The following is a 25,094-nucleotide window of genomic DNA, read 5'->3' as shown; positions in this document are numbered from 1 at the left end:
GATTTGATTTCCCCAAGGGAAACATTTGTCCTCCTATCTATTACTCTCTCCTGATTCTCCCTTCCAGCATCCAATCCTCAGATCCCTCCATAAAAGAAATTTGGTTCCTTTATTTCACTCACATCTTTCCCCCATATTCTTTACACCAAACAACAACTAACAATCCCTAACTTGGGGCCAATTACTAGGGAGACAAAGGACAAGCAAAAGCAATCCCTGGCTGCCTTCAAAGGGCTCACTTTCTATCTAAGTCAGTACATACAAGATAATTGCAATTCAGACTAGAAGTCCATCATAGAGAGAAAGGAGCATCTATGGATAAGTGCAAATTCTAAATAATTCCTTGAATTGAATTCTAAATTGAATTCCTAAGGTAAAAAATAAAGTACCAGAGTCAAGATTTGAACTCGAGCCCTGTAGGTAATACAATACCACCTTATTGATCTAAGGATTCTTGGTCCCAAAACCAACATGCTTCATCTCTCTCATGGGGCAATGGGGAATGGACTTCACTTTGTCACATACTATTCCTGCTGGTTCCCTACATTGACTCTAAGGCGTTATTTTTCTCCTATGTATTATAGACTTACCTTTAGGCTGGAGCATAGAACTTTCATTTGTGCATGATAGTACTTATCTGGAATAGATTGGTCTCACTGTTAAAAGTCGAGTTGAACTAAAGTTTTGTTGCTTCAAATGCTATTCTATTTCCCATCACCTTGTTCTGTCACAGGTGGATCTGTGTGCATTCTCACCTTACTTTCCTTAGTACCTGCCTTCAGGGTCGGGTAGAACCTCCAGGTCTTTCCTGAGTCTTCTCCCCCCCTATTTGGTGGGGTGCCCCTACACCAGCAAAAACAAACTTCATGCTTTCAGAGACCGACTATTTTGGCCTGATGCCTAATTACTATTTGATGAGCCCAACTAGATTGCATCCAATTTAGCTACATCCAAACATAGGAGTGAGCCTCAGTTTCCCCTTTGTAAAATGGGATAAAATAAGTCTAGACTTTTTTAGTCCTTTTCAGGTTTCCATGTATGACTAAGTGCAAATGGTTGGTGTATCTATCCTAACCTCCCTTAGACTTACAACTCAGATGTTGCTTTAGGTTTATTAGGGGTATCATCACTGAAGTTTCTTTTTTGCATTTCTCAGACCTTGGAATTTTTTATTGGGCTTTTGTTTCTTAAAAAATACCCCCTCATTGTACACATTAACAACATTGTGAGTTAATCAACCTTGATGGATATAGCTCCCTCTTGCAATTCAGAGAGCTAGGGACAAATCTAGAAGACCTGCTATGGATAATGCTATCTACATCCAGAAGAAAAAGAAAACAAAACAAAAAATCTAAATCTGTACATTCACTTTTTTAAAATCTCTTATAATTTTCTTTCCTATCTCATGGTTTTCTTTCTTTTTCCTTAATCATAATTCCTCAAAAATGACTGTTCTAAACATTTTAAAGATAAATGTGTATGTACAATCTTCACCAGCCTCTGAAAGGAGAACAGGTTCTCCTGTCAGTTGGGAAGAGAGGGTGGAAGAAAATTATGTAACTTAAAAATATACATATGCATATGGTTACATGTTGAAAAAATTTCAAAATATGTAATTGTAAAAATGAAATAAAGTTTCAGTTGAAAAAAAATAACCTCTTTCTTTTCTCTCTTTTCCTGGAGAAAATGATGTCTCAAGTAAAAGAAGCCTAGACCCTCTACTGCCACTTCCTCTTATCTATAGAGAAGGTACATGCCATCTGTCCCTCTTCTTTCTGTCTTGGCCCCACTCAGAGAAGTTATTTACCTTGAACCCTGGGGGAGAGTGCATTCCTTCAGAATCCTGATGTCAAATACAGTTAGGTTTCAGAACACTCACCTTAACAGCCACAACCACCTGAAAAAGGCAGATTGATCGGGAAGGCCGAAAAGGTGGCTGGGTCCTATGTTAGACCAGAAGTAAGTCTGGGGTTCTGTGCATGGTTGGGTTAGACAAAACATAATTCAGGTTTCATCTGAAGCAATATGGTTGTTGAATTTAGGTCATAAAGAGAGCTCTGGGGGTAATTGATGTAACCCACACCTCTGTAGGAAGGTCCCCCATACCCTGCCCTTATTTATCTGTCATCAAGACCTAGCTTAAGGACCATTTCTTCCAGGCTGCCTATCCTGGTTCTTTTGTTGGCATTGAAAATCTTCTTGCATCATTTCCAGGCTCACACCATTATTCCTGCCAAACTGTTCATTTTTGATGACTGGAATGCCTCTTCCTGCCTTCTCATCTCTGTATCTTGGAAAAAAGCTGAAGAACCACCTCCTATATGGAGTCTTCCTTAATCTCCCGTTCATTCCTGTATTTCATCCTTGAATCTACTTTGTATTTACACACTTGTGTAGCTGATACTCTCCCCCTCAGTAGAAAATAATGACTACATTTTTCCCCTTCCTCCCTAGCAGTGATCTGCACATATCAGACTCTTATTACATGCTTGAATTTTCTCTCCCTTTAATCTCTGCTTTATTATCATAGCTCAGCTTATATTCATAAGCTCATTGGGAGATGGAAGGGTTCTCAGGTACCATCTTCCCAAGCCTCTCATTTTACAAATGAGGGAATTCAATCCCAGAGAGGGGGAAGGGTCAGGTAAAAAGCATCTGAGGTGAGAAATCACTGACTATGAAAAGATTTAGAGGAAGCTGAGGAAATAATAGGAGCAGGACCCCAAGAAGTCCCCAAGCACAGAAGCAATGATATCTATGGGAAGGCTCAACTGCAGGACAGAGGGAATGGTCCCTGGACCTAAGAACATAGTGATCTTGAAATTGTTGATCATACCTCTTCTTTGATATCATTCCCATTGATAAAGTCAGATCTGTTTATGAAGTTGAACCATTTGACAACCCCAAAGACTTAGTTGATGACCACTTCCTTTTCCATGTTTTTTCCAGGTATGACTAGTAAAGATGGGAGCTAGAGCTCCTGCAGAGGTAGTTGGAAGGACACTTTTCTCCATATGTTGCTTGCCTGGACAATGGATTCAGGGCCAGGCTGGAAGTAGGGTCATTGGTTTGAGAGGGTGGTGCCATTGTAACTTGAATTTTTTTCGTTTTCCTTCCTGCCATTAAAGTTCGTTGGTAATTGGTGTTAATGTTGGCATGTATGGTGGGTTCCTTATCCATATATCTCAAAAGATATATGGTTTTTAGAATTGAACATGGTTTTCCAGATGAGATCTGAGTACAGACAGTCCTCTCTCTCTCTCTCTCTCTCTCTCTCTCTCTCTCTCTCTCTCTCTCTCTCTCTTCTCCTGGATACCTTTGATAAAGCAGCCCAAGCTACTAATCCCTTCACCTCTCTGGGTCTCAGTTTCCTCATCTGTAAAATGAGAGAAATTTAGCTAAATGATCTCTGAAGGCCCTTTAACTCTAGAATCTTACAGCTCCCCACTGTATAATCTTTACTTGGAAAATCTTTTATGCCTAGACACATCTGCAATATATGGTAATCAGGTGGCTTTGTAGATTGAATTTCCAATAAGTAGACTGACTATAGACCAAACAACAGTTCTACTATTCCAAATCCCCTACATTTTCTAGAAAACCACTTCCCTCATCTGGTCACTCCTACCTTTATGATGATGTTTCAGTTACAAAATCTCTGGTTTGCAGAGGTCTCTTGGTAACTGTCTATCTAACCCAACCCTTATATCAAGACTGGGGTTAGGAATAGGTAATAGGTTGGGGAACAAGAAATGTCATATGAGTAGAGTGAAGAGGGAAGAAGCCAGAGATTTCTGTGGAAGAATTATTTAAAAACAGGAAATGCCACTAGTCGAAGAAAATGATTGGTCAGGGCTCAATGTGACAGGTGTGTTAGCACTTCTAGAGAAGAAAGGATATCAAATGATGTCTGAGACTGGGAAATACCCATGCTGTAGGGTTGGGTCTAGGTCAATTCCAACCAGAGTCTTGTGCCTCTTAAGATGGGAACTATTTGCTCCTTTATTACCCAACCCCAACACTACCATTAAGAAAATACCCCATGTCTTCCTGGCTTCCCATGGGCTCAGTTCTATGGAGTCATGCCTGATCCATTGAGTATGAACTTCCCTAAGTATCACTCAGAGAGAGATTTGAGATTTCTTCTGTCTTCTCCAACTTCTAGAAAGAATTATGGTCTTGGGGTGGCTAGGTGGCGTAGTTGGGGCAGCTAGGTGGTGTAGTGGATAAAGCACCGGCCTTGGAGTCAGGAGTACCCGGGTTCAAATCCGGTCTCAGACACTCAATAATTACCTAGCTGTGTGGCCTTGGGCAAGCCATTTAACCCTATTTGCCTTGCAAAAACCTAAAAAAAGAATTATGGTCTCAACAGTGACTCCTTTCATCACACAAATGATTCCTAGAAAATTTCACATGGTCAAGATGCTATTGCTGCTGCTCCATTGGGTTCTATTGGTGATAGTCTGGAAGTTGGGGAGGTAATGACTCTCCTTAGTATCCCTCACCCTTTTCATTCCCCACCTATTCCTTGCTTATTCCTTCCATCTTCTCTTTATGTACCTATTGATGGATATATCTCCCCTGTTGGAACATAAGTTTGAGGGTTTACCTGACAGAGATAGTAACACCTTGGTGGCTCTGTCCCAAAACAGCTTTAACTTTGTTATGTATGAGCAGCAGCATCATTTCAAACCTCTGACCCCGACTGATGAGTAAGTATATCCTTATCATATTAGTTCTTTGAGGAACTGGTTTTGCTTTCTCTTTGTGTCCTTGGGACTTGGGACAATGACTGGCCCAACGTAAATGCATATTAGTTAGTTGTTTAACTTTCATGGCTATCCTATCTTTCATTATTCTACACCTCCCTTGTCCCCAAGATCACTTATTTTAATTTCTCTTTCACAGAATTCAGTTTGCAGCTGTTGTTTCCCAGATGATCATCTTAGAAAATGGGATATCAAAGTGACAATAATGAGATCTGCTCACAGCAGACTAAAGATCAAAACTCATCCATTGATTAGTTAAAATTATATGATTTTTTTTACTCTATTTTATAGTCCATCAAAGACACTGGATGCAGAAGAGTTCCTCTTTTGGAATGTCTCAATTCCTTTCTTTAGTTGTTTTTCTTATAAATCCAGGCTATATTTTTCTAAATGAATATGTTTGGGACATAGACCTGTTGTTCTTGATTTTCACTGTATCCTGTTCCCATTCTGACTTTCGTTCTAATGTTGAATGAGAAATCATGTGTAATTTGGATTGGTATTTTAAAATATGTGATGTGTTTTTTCCTGGTCATTTGTCATATTACCTCTATTTTCTTGAATTAGATTTTGATGACAGTATATGTGGACAAGTTAAACATAGCATACACTTCTGTTGATAGCCTTTGATTTATAGCCTTCTTAAATCTTCTCCTCATGTTGATTCTTAAGTTTGAACTATGGGTTTGATTGAGTTTGTGTATTTTTAGTCCAAAGGTAGAACAATTCCATTCCTCAGTGACTCAAACAATTTGTTGAAAGGTTCCACCCATTGAACCAAGTCTAGAATCTTCTGGTCATCTTTCTTTATCCCTTATTGATTCTATCTTTTTCACATCTTCCACTATTTCTCTTAAGTTATTATGTACATGGAAGAGTCTTGAGGGTTGGTTCTATATGATGTCTCATTTCTGGAACCATGGTGCATTCTATTTCATTATATTTTTCTTTCTGGTGTCTTATTTTCTATTGTCCTATAATATTTATACATCTTGGCCCAAGGATTTTTCATTCTAATCAGGGAAGGTAACACATATGACTTTGGGGGGAGGGGCTTGAACCTAGGATCACCGACTTTAGAACCAGTACATGGAGAGAAGTGGTTTTGGTAAGAGAGTGTGGAACTCCATGAGAGACTGTGGAGAGGAAGAAGATAATGTCAAAAGAGGAAGAAGGAGGGAAGGGGGGGAGGAAGAATATAGGGAGGGGGAGGGGGAGTAAAGGAGGAAGGGGAAAGGGAGTACAGAGTGGGAGGAAAAGATAAAAGAGTAAAGGGGAAGAGGTAGGAGGGAGTGGGAAGAGGGGGAAGAGGAAGAGAGGAAGGAGGAGGGGATAGTGGAAGAGGAGAAAGAGGAGAAGTACAGGGCATAAGGGAAAGGAGGGGAGCAGCAGAGTCAAGCAGAGAAGACTTTTGATTTGGCTGTTTTGATGGCCTAAAGCCTTTTTTTTGCAGACTGAGGGTTACTTACTGGCAGAAATATTCACTGACACTGTGGTGGCTCTATTCCAAAGCAATTTTAACTTTGTTATATATGAGATGCAGCATCATCTAAAATCCCTGACCCTGACTGATGAGTATATCCTCATCACATTAGCCAATATGGTCCATGATAATGGTATGTATCTTCTTACTACTTTCCCTTTCACCCCTTCCACCCCCCATCTTTTCCATTTTCTTTTACCTTTTCTCCTTTCTCATGTTTCTGCTTTTCCTTCTTCTATGTCTTCTCCATAGGTGGATCTTCCTCTTCTCTCTATTTCCCCTACCCTCTCTGACATTCTTTTCCCCCTTCTCTTTCTACTAGTACTCAATCCTACAGGTCACAGGCTGCTTTCATTGGGTAGATCTGGAGACCCTGGGAGTTTGCAAGGAAGCGGGGACAACTCCTTGTGTTCATTTTTCCTAACTCACAACTGTGTCCTTTTACAGTATTGGAGTTCATGTCCTACATTAGGATCACACTGGCCACCACCATCTCCATTTTGAGACTAGCAAAAGGAGATAGGATACATCAAGTGTTCTGTATTGGTGAGTATCCCTTTCATAATCTGAAAGTTCCCCAGTGAAAGGCAGGTTTAGGGGAGGAACTTTATCCTTGAATTTTCTACCCACCCATCCATCCATCATCCATCTTATGTTTGCTTCATTTTCTCATTTGTAAAATGTCCCTCCCAGTGTTGTTGTGAGAACCAAATGAGATAATAATGGAAAAGTGATTGGAACCCAGTGACAACAAGAACACTAAAGGTTACAACAAGATTCTATCCACATTCAGAGAATGGAAAGGTCATATCTTTCTGGGGGAAATCATGGTAGACTGCATGACCAAGGTGATATGTGAATGAATTTTGAAGGATGGGTCAACATAACATGGAGTGGGGAATTCTGCACAGAGGGACCCACTCTGGAGATTACCTGATACCTATACTCTTGATTTTACACAAAAATCTCTTTGGGAGTAAAGTTCACCCAGGGCCCTGATATTAAGTATTCTATCATGTGACCTCAAAAATTGGGGTAGATAGAAAGGCGGGAGAATGCAGAGGTGATGTCCTGGGCATGGTCTTGACTGTTTTCAACTAGACTTGGGGCTTCAGAACCGCAGCAGTTTCTGAGTGTGAAGACGTCATTGATTGAGACAGATCCTGGCTTTATCTTCCCTTCTTCCTCACTGCACTCCTTCCCTTCTGCTTTGCTTAACATTCAGCTGTCCAGACATTTTTGTGAGGTGATCCTATTTTACTTAAAGCATTGTAAAGACAGTGTGTATTCCATCATAACCAATGAGCATTTGATGAATAACCTCTTCAGTTTTATCAGTATTTGATCACTGTGTGGCTTCAGAGTGATAGCTGCAGTGGGAGGCTATCCAGGACTAGCATCAGTCAGTACCTACTCCTCCTCATCCTCTCTTCTTGCCTTTCTCTCCCCTTTTCCTCCTCTTCCTCCTCTTCATCTTTTGATTTCTCTTTGTCCATCCTCCTTCTCCTTCTCCTTCTCTTATTATTTATCCTTCCCAATCACTTTTGCAAGCTTTTCTTCTTTTTATGACACCAATATAGTACTGATACCTAATCCAGAAAGAACCAAAAGAAAGAAAAGTATAAACTAATCTCCCAAATGAATATTGATGCAAAAATCTTAAATAAAATTTTATCAAAGAGACTAGAAGTTATTAATAAAGATAATACCCATGATCAGGTAGAATTTATACCTGCTAAGCAGGATTCACTGAATATTAGCAAAACACACAATATAATTGAACATATCCATAACAAAATCAACAGAAATTTTATGATTATCTCTAGATATTAGATGGTGAAAATCTTTTGACAAAATAAAACATCCTTTCCTTTTAGAAATGCTAGAGTGTATATGAATTAATGGAGTTTTCCTTAAAATAAGCAGTATCTAGCTAAAGCAATCAACAAAAAATATATGTAACGGGGATAAACTAGGAGCATTTCCAACAGATTGGGGTGAAACAAAGATACCCATTATCACCATTGCTATTCAATATAGTATTAGAAATATTAACTTAAGCAATAAAAGAAAAAGAAATTGAAGGAATCAGAATTGGCAATGAGAAAGCAAAACATTCACTTTGCAGATATAATGGTATAGTGTGCCCTAGAAAATCATGTAAAAAACTACTTGAAACAATTAACAAATCAGCAAAGTATCAGGATATCAAATAAGTGCAGAAAATTCATCAACATTTCTATATATGAACAACAATGTCCAATAAAAAGAGATAGAGAAAGGGAAATTAAAGTAACTGTAGACAATTTGGAAATCTTCCTCCCAGAAACTATATGAACAAAATTAGAAAGCACTTTTCTCACAAAATCAAATCTAAGGAATTGGAATAAAGTCAATTGCTCATGCTTAGGTCAAGCTAATATAGTAAAAATAGCATTTCTATCTGAAACAAAATATGCACTGCCATTCAAGCTACTAAATAACTATTGCATCAAACTAGGGGAAAAAAAGTAAAAAAAAATCATCTGAAGCAAGAATATTAAGGGAATTGATAAAAAAAAATGTAAAGGAAAGTGGCTTAGCTATACCAGATGTAAAACTATACTGTAAAGCAGCCGTCATCAAAACTGCCCAGTTCTGGTTAAGAAATAGAGTAATGGACCAGTGGATTAGAACAGGTTCAAAAGAAACAACAGTAAGTGACTCTAGTAATCTACTATTTGACAAACTGCAGGACATTGGTTTCTGGAATAAGAACTCATCATTTGACAAAAATTATTGGGAAAACTGGAAAATAGTATGGCAACAACTACGTGCAGACTCACATCTCACACCCTAAATCAAGATAAGGTCAAAATGGGTACAGGATTTAGACATAAAGGTCATTACCATAGACCAATTAATGGATCAATAGATCAAAAAATACACTATTTGTCAGATCTATGGAAAGGGGAGAAATTTATGATCAACAAGAAATAGAATGCATTATGAATTGCAAAATAAATTAAAAAGATTTTGCCCTAATTAAACCAGTGCTGCCAAGATTATGAGGACAATTAGGAGTTCTGATAAAGACCTCATTTCTAAAATATATAGAGAATTGAATCAAATTTATGAGATTAAAAGTTATCTAATTGATAAATGATCAAAGGAGTTGAATACTGTTTTTAAATGAAAAAACTATCAATTTGATTTTAAAATGTGTGTTTAATTTAAAAGGGGAGTGACGCAATTTCAGTCTATTGAATTTTCCTTCCTTTCCTTATTCCTTTATTTTCCATTTTCCCTTTTCCTTCCCTTCCCTTTCCTTTCCTTCCCTTTCCCCTCCCTTTCATTTCCCTTTTCCTTAGCCTTTTTCCTTTCCCTTCCTTTTCCCTTTTACTTTCCCTTATCCCTTTCTCCTTTTCTTTTCCTTTCCTTTCCTCTTTCTTTTCCATTCTTCTTTCTTTTCCCCTTTCCTTTACTCCCCCTTTTTCCTTTTCCTTTTCTATTTACTTTTCCTTTCCTTTTCTTCCACCCTTAATGGATAAGATTCTAATCTTGGAGACAGGAGGGCTAGCTGGGTTCAGATGCTGCTTCTAACATATCTTGAGCAAGTCCTTTGCTCTGTATGATCCTATAAAACCAGATTAACTCTCCTGGATCCAGCTCTCCCTCCATGATGTTATAGCATTGTGTACTGTGTCCCAGATGGTCCATCTGGCTGATCAGGAAGAGAAGATGATTCACAAGGTAACCATGGACACTGTGAGGATCATCACAACCTCTGTCAATGGGATAACCAATGTGAGTGATGTCTTCAGGGTGGCTCCATTTGGGTAGGACAAGGAAGGTTTTCTTGAGGTCAGAAGTCAATGAGCCTTTATTAAATACTAAATGTGTATGTAACCTAGACTATGAAAGATATAGTGGTACATTGGAAGGAAGAGACACAGCTCCTTGACCATAGTCATGACCTTGACTGTACCATGCGTGCCAATGGAATATCAATCAGTAATGATTGAACCAGGTTCTATCATGTACCTAATAGTGGCTCCCCAGATTTCAGACATGAAGCCTAGGAGGACATAATTTGCCAGTCAGAACAAAGGAAGTGAGAACAAATATAGCAGGAGACAAGATGTGTGGAATGACCCAAAGCTGCTAAATGTTATCCTATTCCTAAGTCATATAGTGGCTTGGGCCCACATTGTTATATCATAGATTCAATACTCTTAGAGTAGAAAGAAGTCTCAGGCAGTAGGTCTTTCAGGAATCCTCACCACCACGCTCAAGAGGGATTTCACAGCCTTGGCTTCCAGACTTCCAAAGAAGAGTTCAGTCTACCATAGCCTAAACAGTTTTGATTTCTTGAGCTCTGAAGAACTTGGGGTGATCTCTGGAGGCAGTTGTTCCCACCTTGGAAGAGTTCTAAGTGCTCACTTATACCTGGGAGATTAGAATAAAGTGAAAGTCACAGGAAGGTTCTTTGGGAATGACTAATCAGGGACCAGATTACCCACCTTTGTCTTGGATAGGATTGTAAAATTGGAGCCAGTGAGAGGGAATGGTGGCAACCATTGCCAAGTCAAACAGCATTCCTGAAGCCCTTACAAGGTGCCATGCCAGTACCTAACTGTGCTAGGACCAAAAAAAAAAAAAAAAAACAGAGAAGGCAAGTTATCCTTTTCTGTGGGGTGGAAAAAGCAGGGCCTCCTTCAATCTGTTTGAAATGGATGCTGTGGAAGGGACTGGCCAATAGGGGGCAAAAGATGCTTCCCATGATTTTCCAGGGGAAGGAGCTTCTGTGACCTGAAGGGCAGAGATGGTGTAGAAGCAGAACCAGGAATGTGGACTGGAGAGGAATGACCATAAGGGCTTGAAAGTAGACCTGAACAGAGGAAGAAGAAGACATGGATCTGCCTAAAGCAGGTGGTTTTACTTGGTGGAAGGGGCATGGTTATGCCTAATAATGACTTCATGAAACCATGGAAGAAATGGAAGAGACCTCAGAAAGCTGCTGTGTCCAACCATGACTGTAAGGCATTCCTGACTATGGGGATATGTTTTAGTCATTTCCTGGGGAGAGAAGTCGAGTGAATGTGAAGCCAAGGATGAGGAGCAGGACTTGATTGCAGGACTTGACTACAAGCCTCACTAGGTTGGTACTGGGGGGTGAGGGGGCAAGTATTCACCCCTTCTAGGGAAGTTGGGGACTCAGGGCCTACAAAAGCAAAGTGGAGAGTTACCCCTGTCCTCTTAATCTCCTTTCTATATCTTCTTTCCCAACTGGATTCTAATTCCCTGTCCTGTATCTTTTGCTAACTCAAAATTAATAATTATAAAACTAATAATGACTTCTCTCTTAGCTTGATTGGGATGACCTTAAGGGCTCAACCTTCCCTGAACTTCCTTTCACATGCAAGGATGGATGGATGTATTTTTCTTGTTGATGCTTATTCAATTATTTATGTCCAACTCTTCATGACCCCATTTTGGGTTTACTTGTCAAAAATCCTGGAGTCATTTCCCATGGGCTTCTCTAGCTCATTTAACAGGGTGAAGACAAATGGTGACTTAATGACTTACTCAGTATTCTAAAGCTGGTTAAATGTCTGAAGCTGAATTTGAACTCCAGGTCTGGCACTCTCCAGCTCATTTAACAGGGTGAAGACAAACAGGGTGAAGTGATTTACCCAGTATTCCAAAACTGGTTAAATGTCTGAAGCTGAATTTGAACTCCAGGTCTGGCACTCTCCGGCTCTAATATTTAATAGTGTGAAGACAAACAGGGTGAAGTGACTTACCCAGCATTTCAAAGCTGGTTAAATGTCTGGGACTGTATTTGAACTCCAGATCTGGCACTCTATCCATCAGCAGTCCCTTATGTGTTGTAATGGCACAAAAAAAAGACATTGAATGGGAAAGGTGGGGTGCTTTCAGAATTTTAGGAGGGACTTAGAAAGGTTCTGTGGATTAAATAGCTATCTTGCAGAAATGGCCTTTGTCCTATGGCCACCCATTTGCCAAAGGTCCAGCAGAAATCTAGGAACTGAGACTTGGAGCCTCTCCAAGGGCAGAGGCTCCAAGAGAGTCAAAGAAGGGGGACCTAGGCTTGGACACTGTTCCAACCCTGCTGAGGAGAGCAGTCACAACTAGCCAAGCCAGGGTTGAAGTGGGGTGAAGACTTGTTAGACAGCTCCTACTATGTGCCAGAAGTTTCCCACTGGAGAGCAAGTTTGGGATGTCTAGGAGACCACCCCTCCAAAAGAGATACTGTGCTCCATGGAAAGCCCAGTCCAGCCCAGTTGGGCCTGGCTGCCTTGACATCTGCCTGGGTCTGACTGCCATTTCCATGCCCCAGAGGACCTGTTTAGGAGCAGACTGCTTAGCAGGCCTGGCATCCATCACTCAGGCCACATCTGGCAGAGAGCATGGGAAACCCCTCAGGAGAAAGGAGGCACCTGGAGGGGCTGCCTTTCCACATTTGCTTTGGTCACCACTGTGCTCCCCCTTAGGATTGGTTTTCATGTTTTGTGCCCATTTGCCTACCCCAGGCTTGTGTGTCTTTGTGGGAGAGTGCTTCCAGGATTGGGGGGAGAACATCTAGTCCTAGTCACTCCCAGGGGTTCAATGGGGAAGGGTGTACAGTGTTAGAATAATTCTTCCTTAAGATACTATCAGCTGTGCGGTCCTTCAACCCCTTCGGCATCATTTTCCTCATCTGTAAAATGGAGATAATCGTTTACCTAACAGGAAGTTGTTTTGGATTAAGTGAGGTATTATCTGTAAGGCAAACAAACTCCCCAATTCTTCTTAGCTACTGTGATTGTTCCTGTTGATGTGTATTTTGTATCAATTCTTTTCTCAAAATCTAATTGGACCTATGGACTGATTCTTAAGGCAAATGCAAGAGTGGGGGCACCTGAGCTACAGTGTTAGGAAGGTGGTTCTGGGAATTCTGAGACAAGAAGCCAATGCCTCTGTGTTCTCACAGAACCCTTGGATGAGACTTGGAGGATCTGGGACAGGACAAATGAAATTTCAAAATGTATTTGTATTAATTCTGTGTTGTTTTGACACTTCAGTTGCCTCACAATTACACTCCACCCTTAGCAGAGAACTTTTCCATAAAAAGTGCAAAGTAAAACCACATTTGCTGGTGTGACAATGATACTGCATCATATTACTAACAGAAAGAAAAGATAGATGATTGGTATGATTGGACTGTTTGAAAACACCATTTTCCAAGATATTTGACCTTAGTTTAATGCCCTCTTAATGCTTGCCTCATTATGTATCATCATACTACTGTATTGTAAACATAGCATACTATATATATATATATATATATATATATATATAATATGCATAATAGACATTATATTTAACATAATAATGCCCTAGAAAATGGTTTATTTGGCATTGACTCTGCTTTCTACACTCTACTTTGTTTCTTTCACATCTTATATTTCACTGGCACCAGTGCATTTGGAGAGCCTCTTGAGTCATTCATTCACTTCATTTATCTACCATTCTTGGGAGCTTGTTTTGTCTCCAGACTTACAAATAAGGCTGCTGTGAATGTGCTGGTGTTTTGGGGATCTTTCTGTCTCTGACTTCCTTGGGCAAGCCCCCAGATCCATAATCCATCCCAACTATTTTTCAGAATGATTAGAATTCACCATAGTTCCTACAGAAGTGAATTGGTATGCTTAGATAAATATAAAAAACTTACGTTTCTATAGCCCTTCCTGCTATCCAAGCACTGTGATGAGTTTTACAATTCAATTGCAATTATCAAATCCAAAATATCACAACCAACCTGGGAGGCAGGTGCTGCTGCTGTTAGAGCCATTTTATAGCCAGGCTGTGAAAGATGAGAACTGAAAAAAGGTCAATAGAACTGGCAATGAGGAGATCCTTGTTCTCTTGATGAGAACATTTTCATCTGAGGTTCAAAGCTGGAAGTTGCATGGTATGGGCTTGATAAGGGAAGGAAAGCATAGGAGGTAGAAGCAGAAGGTGAAGATGACTTTTGACTGTGAAAAGGAGGAGAGACAGAGGGCAATAACTTATGAAGATGATAGCATCTGGTGAGGGGATTTTTCAGGTCTAAAAGGACTTGGGATGAATTTATAGACAGTGAATTTAGAATTAGGGTTAGCTGGAAGATAGGGAGGGAGGCTCTTTGATAAAAACTGCTGGGATGGGACAGCTAGGTGGCCCAGTGAAAAGGGCGCCTAGGTGGCGCAGTGAATAGAGCAATGGCCTCGGAGTCAAGAGTACCTGGGTTCAAATCCAACCTCAGACACTTAATAATTACCTAGCTATGTGGCCTTGGGCAAGCCACTTAACCCCATTGCCTTGAAAAACCTAAAAAAAACTGCTGGGATAATTGGAAGTTAGTATGAAAGAAACTTAGATTAGACCAACACCTAACAACCTTTACCAATATAAGATCCAAATGGTTACAGGACTTAGACATAAAAATCAATAAAATAAGCAAATTAGAAGATCAAGGAGTACTTTACCTGTCAGATCTATGGAAAGGGGAGCAGTTTATGACTAAGGAAGAGTTGGAGAACATCACCAAAAACCAACTAGATGATTTCAATTACATTAAATTAAAAAGCTTTTGCACAGATAAAACCACTGTAACCAAGATCAAAAGAAATGTAGTAAGTTGGGAAACAATCTTTACAACTAATGATTATGACAAAGGACTCATTTCTAAAATATACCAAGAACTGAGTCATATTTTTAAAACAAAAAGCCATTCCCCAGTTGACAAATGGTCAAAGGATATGCAAAGGCAATTAACAGATGAGATCAAAGCAATCCATAGCCATATGAAAAATTGCTCTAAATCATTATTAGAGAAATGCAAATTAAAGATTCTCTGAGGTACCACCTCACACCTCTCAGATTGGCCAATATGACCAGAAAGGATAATGATCATTGTTGGAAGGGCTGTGGGAAATCTGGGACACTATTACACTGTTGGTGGAGCTGTAAACTCATCCAAACCTTTCTGGAGAGAAATTTGGAACTATACCCAAAGGGCAAAAAAAATGTGCATACCCTTTGACCCAGCAATACCACTACTGGGTCTATAACCTGAAGAGATGAGGAAAAGGGGTAAAAACATCACTTGTACAAAAATATTTATAGCAGCCCTGTTTGTGGTGGCAAAGAACTGCAAATCAAGTAAATATCCTTCAATTGGGGAATGGCTTAGCAAACTGTGGTATATGTCCTGGAACAATATTGTGTTCTATTAGAAACCAGGAGGGATGGGATTTCAGGGAATCCTGGAGGGATTTCCATGAATTGATACTGAGTGAGATGAGCAGAACCAGAAAAACACTGTATACCCTAACAGCAACATGGGGATGATGTTCAACCTTGAAGGACTCAGTCATTCCATCAGTGCAACAATCAGGAACAATTTTGGGCTGTCTGCATAGGAGAGTGCCATCAGTATCCAGATAAAGAGCCATATAGTTTGAACAAAGTTTAAGGACTATTCCCTTTAATTTAGAAAAAAAAAGATATCTTATTGTCTAATCTTGTTACCTCTGAGACTTCTTTAAGGATATGATTTCTCTCTCATCACACCCAATTTGGATCAAGGTACAACATGGAAACAAAGTAAAGACTGATTGCTTTCCTTGGGGGATGGGGGAGGGAAGTGAGATTGGGGGAAAATTGTAAAACTAAAATATCTCTAATAAAAAAAAAATTTTAAAAAAATATGGAGGGAGGGAGAAAGGAGAAGATAGTTGTGGGAGTCATTTACTGTAGGCACTATCTTGTACATAAAAACTGTTCTGATCCCTCAACTATTGCTTTCACTCCCAAGCTTTCTTATATTTAATGACTTTTTATGTACTCCTCATATATGTAGTGGTTATTTCTCCCTTTAGGATATAGGTCCCTTATGGGCAGACAGTTTGTTTTGTTACAAGTCCATTTTCATTAGTGCATGCCTTCTCATAGAAGCTTGGGATTGACTGATTATGGAAATCATCCCTTGTCTTCAGTTGGGAAAGCCTTAACTTTTCATCCCCCCCCCCCAATTATTTTAATGCTGTGTTTTAATGTATCTCAAAATTTATCTTGGAAATATGTTGGTCTAACTTGATTTGCCTCATAACTGCCTTCACATTTTCACTGTGGTTAATGTTGACAGATGTTTGTGAATAATATCTCCTTGGGCACTCACAACTCACATTCAGGGAGCCCCCCCACTCCTATCCATTCTGCCTGGTCCTGGGGTTGGCCCTGCATGGTCCATGGCTGACCTTGATCATGACCTTGACTTGATCTTCTTTCTAGTGAAAAATCCTACCCCTCTCCCTTCCTTCATACCTGCAGGTGCTTCTCTCAGACCCTCACAATGGGGCGGGTCATAAAGTGGCCATGTTCAAACTTCTCAAAACCCTGTACAAGACTATTGTCCCCTCCTTGACTGACCTCTGGATAGCTGATATTTCTTCTCTTCCAGGTCTGACTCCTGGTGAGTAGACTGAGCCTGCTGGGGAAATGGTAGCTCTGACTAGATGGGATGAACATTGGCTCACTTCCCATGTCTTGGTGCCCAAAAGAAAGGGGTTCTGCCTGATTTTATAACAACAAAGTTCATGGGTAGTGGGGGTGAATGGGAAGGAGGAAGTTCTGGGGTTGGGAGGTGTATCCCAAAATACAGACCATCCTAGCAGAGGAATATCTTGAGTTCAGTGGCATTTCCTATCATCCCTGGCTCATTTGGACAGCAGTGGACTGTTTTTGTATTTAGTGAGGAAGGAAAGGGTGGAATAGGTTTGTTTTCAAGAGGGCCCAGATATGGAGTTGGAGAGCAGGTGCCTCTGGGTAAGGAACCTGGACCTGAAAGGCAGAAGCCCTAGCTCAGGATGTCTGGGTGGGCCCTAAGGTCCTGAAACTTTTTCTGTGGAGCCCCACTTCCCCTATTATCCCATCAAAAGGACCCAGGATCTCTCAAGAAGAGCTGAAACCCGAGTTGTCTGTCTGATCTCTTTTCTTCACACCTCAAAATGGGGAGGGCTATCAGGTGACCATGCTCAAACTTCTCAAGACCCTGCCCAAGACTATTGTCCCCTCCTTGATTGACCTCTGGGTAGATGAGATTTATGGGTACCTGGAAGGTGAGCTTCTGGGGGTTGGAGGTGAGTGTCCATTGTCCAGCAGCCTTGAAAGGTATTCTTTTAGAAGTTAGTGCATACAATCGGTGGTTAAAAAATAGTTATCTCCCCCACTTCAGAAATCAGATGAAAGAACCTCATCTGGGCTGGAGACACTGTGGCTGACCAATATTTGCTGGCTTAAAAGTCTGTACCCAAGCTTATACAAAATCTAAACCAAATGAACAGGAGGATGTTTGGGTAGAGCCATCTTTAAAACCAGTCCTTTGGGAAGGGAAGGAAGCACTAGAACTAAGTTTTGTAGGAAATGAGAGTAGGTTACTGGGCAAAGGTGAGGGGACATTCCAGATGTAGATATAGGCTATGACTTAACAAAGGTCTGGAGATTAGGACTAGAAGTCTATATGTGAAGAACAGAAGAAACTTTGCTTTAGTCTGGGCTGGGATATCCAAATGGGGCCAGTGTGGATCAGGAGGAATGAATGGATGGAGGGTGGTTATGAGGGGGAGGTCCCATTCTATTGGGAGGCAGACACCCCTAGGTGGAGAGAGTCTAAGGGCAGGGCAGACATGAGGAGGCTTCTTTTCTAGCTGCCTGTCCATGGAGAATCCATAGAGGAGACCAACAGAGCATTTGCATGGTATCCTGGAGGAACTAGAGAGCTGCTAATGGAGCAATGATGAGGCTGGAGGGGGTAGGGTAGGTTACTTCCACCCGAGTGTCCAGCCCTTATTTCAACCCAAGTCTTGGCAGGTTAATATGGTTCCATCTGCATCTGAGCTTGAGATGGGTCCTTTGGCTGTCATCCTCTCCTTTCTCAGCTGTCAAATGTGGCCAGATGCAAGATGGTGGCTCTGGAGGGAAGGAAGGTTGACCCCCAAGTCCCATCTGATCGGCTGCCTGAACTGGAGAATATGGTGGTGGCACTGTCCACACTTCTGAGATTACTTTCCATTCATTCTTTTTTGTACCTCTGGGTACTACTTGATGGGTAGCTTCTCTTCCCCCAGTGTAATGGAGACTCTGCAAGAGCAGGGATTTTTTCCCCCATATTACCCTTGCACTCCCATTGTATTATGTAGTACCTTGCTTGCAGTAGGTGCCTAATCAATACATGTTGCTTGATTGACTGACAGGAGAGCCCTAGGTTAGAATCCTGAAAGCACTTTCCAAGATTGATTTTTCTTATCTGTAAGCAGGAAGTGACAATAGTCTCTGGGCATGGGCCCAGATGGCACCTTTTCAATGAACCTTAAGAAACAAGAGGAATGTTTCCCCTCCCCACTCCCCAATCCCTAGTCACCAGCTAGTCATCTGTCTGCCTTGTAGAGGATGCTGGGGCCCAGTAGCCAGGCTGGTGATTCATGCCACATAGAGCTGAGACCTTTGGACTCCCTAACATGGTGGCCAGAGGGTCCTCAATGCTGCCTCAGACAGTGCAGTCTGTGGGGGCATCTAGTAAAGGGACCAGAGTCCCCAAGGGTGTTGGTGAATGACCAGGCCTCCTATCATTATGCCACCAACAGAAGCAACTTCATTTTAATTTAGGCTCTTTGCTGCTGGGGTCTGACTGGACAGGAACCTGAGCCACAGTGACTTTCTGGGCCCCTAACTAGACATACATGAGCACATTCTCACTGTTTCCCTAAATATCCTGGGGTAACAAGTGCCTCCCACCCATCTCTCCCAATTCCCTGTCAGTTCAGTCCTTCAAACTGTAAACTCCCCAACTCCTTGGACTGAGCTTGTGACATCTCCCTAAGCCCTGGGGAACCAGTCTTGAGAAGAAAACTGCTTCCAGTCCAGGACACCTCCCCTGGGAGGAAGGATGAGCTGGGCCTGGAACTGTTCCTGGTGCTGGATGGTCCTGCTGAGGAAGGGGAAGGCAGAAAAGAGGATAATGCTTGGATACCATTTTCCATCTAGTTTCCTGTGCTGTGATCCCTTTTATAATTGACCAACCCTGATAAAAGATCCAAGACTGAAAAGGTTGTTCCTTTTGTTGGATAAGGAGGGAATATCCCAAAAGATTCCAAATGTTCTGGACTGGATTGAATTACTGACAACTCCTCCTCTTGACCCCAGAGTGGGGTGCCTTAAGTCTTGACAGGAAGGATGGGGGTGACACCAATGGTTTCCAAAACAAACCACAATCCCTTCAGAGCCCCCCAAGCTCGTAGCTTGAGATAAGCTTCATCTTTTAGGAGAGGACGCAATGGCCCCTGGGGACCAATGAGGGTACACTTTAGTTTCCCCCTTTTGCAGGGCACATGCCTTTCTTTGGACTTATTTCCCTCTACCCCCTACCAATTGAACTGGCTCTAATTGTCTCTGACAACCTGCCCCCAGCACCATACTGGGCTGCCCCAGTGAGAAGAATCATAGACACACTGGTGGGATTCCCCCAAAACCTTAGTATTGTCCCCATATTGCACATGGGGAGGGTGCAGAAAAACTACACTTCCTTGACAGAAGGAAATTCCCCATCAGGAGTTTAGCATGCTGAAAAAAGGACTTGGGGCTACCCATGCCTCCTTAGAAATACTACCAGAGTGCAACAGGAGACATGAGTTCCCCATCCCTGGCAGTTGACCTGGGACTCAGAAGATTGAGCCCTCAAATCCATCAACCCTTCCCCCATCCTGACCCTCCCTGACCCTTCTTAACCCTCACTTAGACTAGTTATTCAAGACCTCCAAGGAGGGGCATCCCAGCATCTCCTCACATGGGGCCTGAGGGAGGCAGGTGTTCCTTCTAGCCAACCATAATGGACAACTCTGATCTCCAACTCCCCAAACACAAATACAGTGCCTGGGCTCTGCCCTCCCAGATCTGTCCCCCATATACAGCCCTTGGATTCTTGAAGTCAGCTCTAGGGTGAGTCTTGAACATCTATGATACTGCCAAAACATGCCTGGTCCCTTCCCCAAACTGGGAGACTATGACCTCTGGGCTTGCCACCCTTCAAAGGGGGAGATTCTTGAGGTCATTGGAGGAGTTCCTACTCAGCTAGAGATGTTCCATCTTTAGTCCAGTTCCAGGTATCTGTCTGACCTGTCTCATGTGGGCCCAGCTCCCTCTCAGGTCTCCCCTCTCCCTGCCCCCCCCCATCTCGGGGAAGGGGGGAATAAGCAAGAATGTTTTGTTTGGTTTTTTTTTTAGATTTTTCAAGGCAATGGGGTTAAGTGGCTTGCCCAAGGCCACACAGCTAGGTAATTAAGTGAGAGTGGATTTGAACCCATGTACTCCTGACTCCAAGCCGGTGCTCTATTCACTGCACCACCTAACTGCCCCAAGCAAGAATGTTTTGAACCACCTTGAGAGCAAAGTTCAGGGTCCTATTTATCTCAGGCACAGAAAGGGAATGGAGGAGCTGAATTTTTGGTGACATCCCACCAGTGCTCCTGATGCCCAGATGATATGGACTCCTCAGCCTCTTTCCCCTCCTGTGCTGGGTTGCTGTTCTAGAAGATCTTTTCACTGGAATGGCAGCAGCAGCCAGGGTCCCAGGGCAGCCTCCCACTTTGATCACCTCAGCCCCTCTTGGCTTGTCTTCCTCCTGGCTGGAAGCAGGAGTGTCTTTATTAGTTCAAGATAGGTTCCTGATCCTTTGTCCCTGCATCTCCTCCAAACCAGCCCCCTTTTCAAGGCCCAGCTTGAGGTCACTTCTAGCAGGACTTTCTGGAACCCTGCAGCCAGCTTTCACCACCACCTGGACCAACCTGCTCCTGAGTGGAGAGTCTGCACTCCACATCTTGGCCCATCATTCTAATCTGGCTGCTTCTGCAGCTGGACTGGGGGTCCCTAGAGGCAGGGGATTACCACCCAATTATTTAAAATTACATGTGTTGTTGGAATAACACTAGCTGCCAACACAAATAACTGCACTTAATGACTACTTATATTCAAACTCATCTCAAGAATGAACTTTTGGAGGTAGCTGGGTGGCATGGTAGATAGAGCACTGGCCCTGAAGTCAGGAGTACCTAGGTTCACATCCACCCTTGGACTACCTAGCTGTGTGGCCTTGGGCAAGCCGCTTAACTCCATAACCTGATTAACTTAAATTCCCTCCTGGCTCAATCTTGACTCCACCTGTGTGCCACTCCCACTAAGTGTTGATCTGAAGTCCCCAACCTCATTCAGTGAAGATCTGGCTTATTTTGCACTTCCATTTTCCAGGATTGAAGAAATGATTTGATTTAAGAGGAATTAGGGCCTGAAAGAGAAAGTTTGAAAGAGAAATGGCTTTCTTAGAAATATTGAGTTTGGAACCATCAGAGAGGATGATTAATTTTTGCAAGAACATATGAAGGCTGGAGAAGTCAAACACCAACTAGGCACACAAGTATTCTGTAAGACAATTCACTTTTAAGTGGGAAGTCAGAAACCCGTTCTGAAGTGAGAAAATAGTGGAGCACTTTGTAGGAATTGCACAACCATAAAATTTTATCAGCTGTCAATCCAATTATATATTCTTTCATAAAGATAATCAGAATAAATATTAAAGTCTTTCACCATGAGTCAAATGTCTCACTTCTGACAGGAATTCCATTAGGGAGGAGGAGAAGGTATTATAGAAGCTTCTATAAAACATGGGATTCTCTCTCACAGGATTCCTGTGACATCCTGGGACTGTTGTAAGTTTGATTAATGGGCAAGGTCAGGTAGTTAGAAACTAGAAGCTGGGGAATGGGGAAAGCTGTAGGAAAGATGAAAAATCCAAGGTGAACAATGAAAGATAAAGGATCCAATCCCATCCTGGAATAGTCACTTTAAACAACATCTTCCCTGAAGTAGTACCAGAAGAAACATGATCAGGATCCTATGGTGATGTCTGATGATAAAATTGCCTGTCTTCATGATCCCTCTCCACTTCTCTGGCTCCAAGTTCGGGGACCACAATCTCCCTGAGCACCCAATTATCACTGCCAGGTGATGCTGCTCACAGTGACCCAGACTGATGGGAAAGGGAGATGAAAACCCCTCCAATGCCTGTGCCCTGTGCCTTTCCCTCTGGGCTCCAGAGAGGTGCTTGGTGAGGACAGAACAGAAGCACTTTCCCCTCTCTCACCCTTTGTCCTTGAGGCTCTTTCCTTGTGTCCACACCCTCTTTTCCCTTCCTCTTATTTCTTGAGCTCTGTTGCCCCATGAAAGCTTATCTTGAACTTTCTCTAATTTTGAAGAATGTTCTGGTGCCAAGATTATGAAAATTGGAAGAAAACCTTCCGAAGATCTCCCATTTTTCCCTCTGAACTACTGGAAAGCGTTCTCAGAGCTATTGGAGGAGCAGGAAGGCAGCTTGTAGACAGACAGGAGGAGACTCTGCCTGGGTCAGAAGAGGTATAAGGTCAGAGCAATTTGGAACAAAGCCCAAAGGACTTTAAACCTTTGTATATTCCTTGATCCAACAATACCACTACTAGATCTATATGCCAAAGAGATAATAAAAGAGGGGAAAGGATCCTCATGTGAAAAAATATAGCAATCCTTTGTGTGGTGTGAAAATGTTGACAACTGAGAGGATGGTCATGACTAAACAAGTTGTGGTTTATAAATGCAATGCAATACTAATTGGTAATAAGAAATGAACAGGTAGACTTCAGCAAGTCTTGGATGAACTGATGCAAAATGAAATGATAAGAACCAGAAAACCATTGTAAATAGTATCAGCAGCTTTGTGTGATGAACTCCTAAATATGGCTCAGCTCTACTCAGTAACAAAATGTGTGAAGTGAAGTACACATGAAGGAAAATGCTACCTACATCCAGATAAGGAACTGGTGGGCTCTGAGTGCAGGTAAAAGCTCTGGTCCTGCATTGTCATAAGTTTTTGTGCTGAGACCATGGGTCTTCCTGCTTGCTGGCTTTCCCGGGGCTTCAGCTTTTAGCTGCTTGCTTTCTCTGGAGGACAGACTTCCCTGTTGAATGGGGCTGGCATGAGTCCTCTCCATTGTCCTTTCCTGGGTGTAAGGTTTACCTCCTGTTCTGCTACAGGGTTGGGGCTGTGTTACTGCTGGGAATTGGGGTAAACAAGAAATGAAGTTTACTGAAAGATGAAGGAATTTGTGTGCTTTCTGGGATTTTAAAACTGCTCTGGATTTTGCTACAAATTATTACAAATTAAACAGATTAAAACTTTTTTTCTCCTCTGAAAGGGTCAACAAGCACTTTAAGACAGGGTAAATAATAAAAGTCTGGGTATCTTCCTTTCCTTTATTTTATTTATTTAAGGCAATGGGGTTAAGTGAGTTGCCCAAAGTCACACAGCTAGATAATTATTACATATCTGAGGTTAAATTTGAACTCAAATCCTCCTGGCTCCAGGGCCAGTGCTCTATCCACTGCTACACCTAGCTGCCCCCCTCTCATCTTCTAATGTGACAAATTGCTCACAGTGAATAAGGTTCTGCATTATTCAGACAGAAACCATGTTTCTATGGGAATGTAAGACCTAGTCTTTTTACTCAGGAAGAAGGGAAAAGCCACAGTAGTCTAGGGAAAATCCATCAGTCTGAGGTTTTCAGGGCTGAGATAGCTAGAGGAAGTCAAACAAGTTAAGATGTTGCCTCCTAGAAGACTTTGTGGAGTCACTCTGAGAAAAGGGTTAGAGCCATGACCCCAAAATCTAGTTAACTCCTGGGCTTTGAGGGAGTTGATGATCTATCTCCTTCCAGTTACTTCAGATATCCACAAAGGACAAAGCAGCTACCCACCCAAATAAAGTCAGATCTAAATAATTGGAAAAATTTCAAATGCTCATGGTTAGGTCAAGCTAAGATAATAAAAATGACAATTCTGACCAAATTAAATTACTTATTCAGTGCCATACCAAACTACCAAATAACTACTTTACCAAGCTAGAAAAAAAATAGTAACGAAATTCATCTGGAGCAACAAAAGGGCAAGAATAGCAAGGAAACTAAGGAAAAAATGTAAAAGGTAGCCTAGCTCTACCAGATGTAAAACTATACTATAAAGCAGCAGTCATCAAAACTGCCTGGTACTGGTGAAGAAATAGAGTAATGCATCAGTATATTAGGATAGGTTCAAAAGAAACTGCAGTAAATGACTACAGAAATCTACTATTTGACAACCCAAAGACACCAGCCTCTTTGATAAGAACTATTTGACAAAAATTTTTGGGAAAACTGGACTATTGTACAGTAAAAACTAGGCATAGATCCACATATCACACCCTATACCAAAATCAGGTCAAAATGGGTACAGGATTTAGACATAAAGAGCAATACCAGAGACAAATTAATAGATCCAAAAATACTCTATCTGATCTATGGAAAAGGGATTAAATATATGACCAAACAAGAATTAGAGCACATTATAAACTGCAAAATGAATGATTTTTACTCTACTAATTTAAAAAGGTTTTGTACTACTAAAATCAATGCTGCCAAAATTAGAAGCAAAGCAGAAAGATGGCAAACAATCTTCACAACCAGGAGTTCTGATAAAGGTCTTGTTTCTAAAATATATAGAGAATTGCATCAAATTTATAAGATCAAAAGTCATTCCCCAATTGATAAATGTTCAAAGGATATGAACAGTTTTCAAATGAGGAAACTAAAGCTATATATAATCATATGAGAAAACACTTCAAATCACTATTGATTAGAGAAATGCAAATTAAAGCAAAAATAAGGTATTATCTCATACCTATTAGATTAGCCCAGATGAGA

At 41.5% G+C, this 25,094-nt stretch overlaps 2 long non-coding RNA genes across 2 annotated transcripts in view; one reads left to right on the top strand and one right to left on the bottom strand.

Annotated features, from left to right (window-relative positions):
* LOC141491154 (uncharacterized) overlaps positions 1 to 9,984 on the bottom strand; it is a 38,520-nt gene extending 28,536 nt beyond the window's left edge. Inside the window, exons 1-2 of the long non-coding RNA XR_012469486.1 lie at positions 9,748 to 9,984; positions 6,452 to 7,841 (exon numbers count right to left, since the gene is read on the bottom strand). This is a non-coding gene — a long non-coding RNA (uncharacterized LOC141491154). The remainder of the gene's footprint in view (positions 1 to 6,451; positions 7,842 to 9,747) is intronic.
* LOC141491153 (uncharacterized) lies at positions 1,860 to 22,915 on the top strand. The gene is made up of 4 exons (XR_012469485.1): positions 1,860 to 1,959; positions 6,700 to 6,798; positions 16,612 to 16,753; positions 22,584 to 22,915. It is a non-coding gene; the product is annotated as an uncharacterized LOC141491153 (long non-coding RNA).
* Positions 22,916 to 25,094: the final 2,179 nt, after the last annotated feature.

Source organism: Macrotis lagotis, chromosome 6 (assembly GCF_037893015.1).
Source record: "Macrotis lagotis isolate mMagLag1 chromosome 6, bilby.v1.9.chrom.fasta, whole genome shotgun sequence".
Taxonomy (NCBI): Eukaryota; Metazoa; Chordata; class Mammalia; order Peramelemorphia; family Peramelidae; genus Macrotis; species Macrotis lagotis.
The sequence above is the reverse complement of the archived record's forward strand: the minus strand, read 5'-3'. Positions and strand labels throughout refer to the sequence as shown.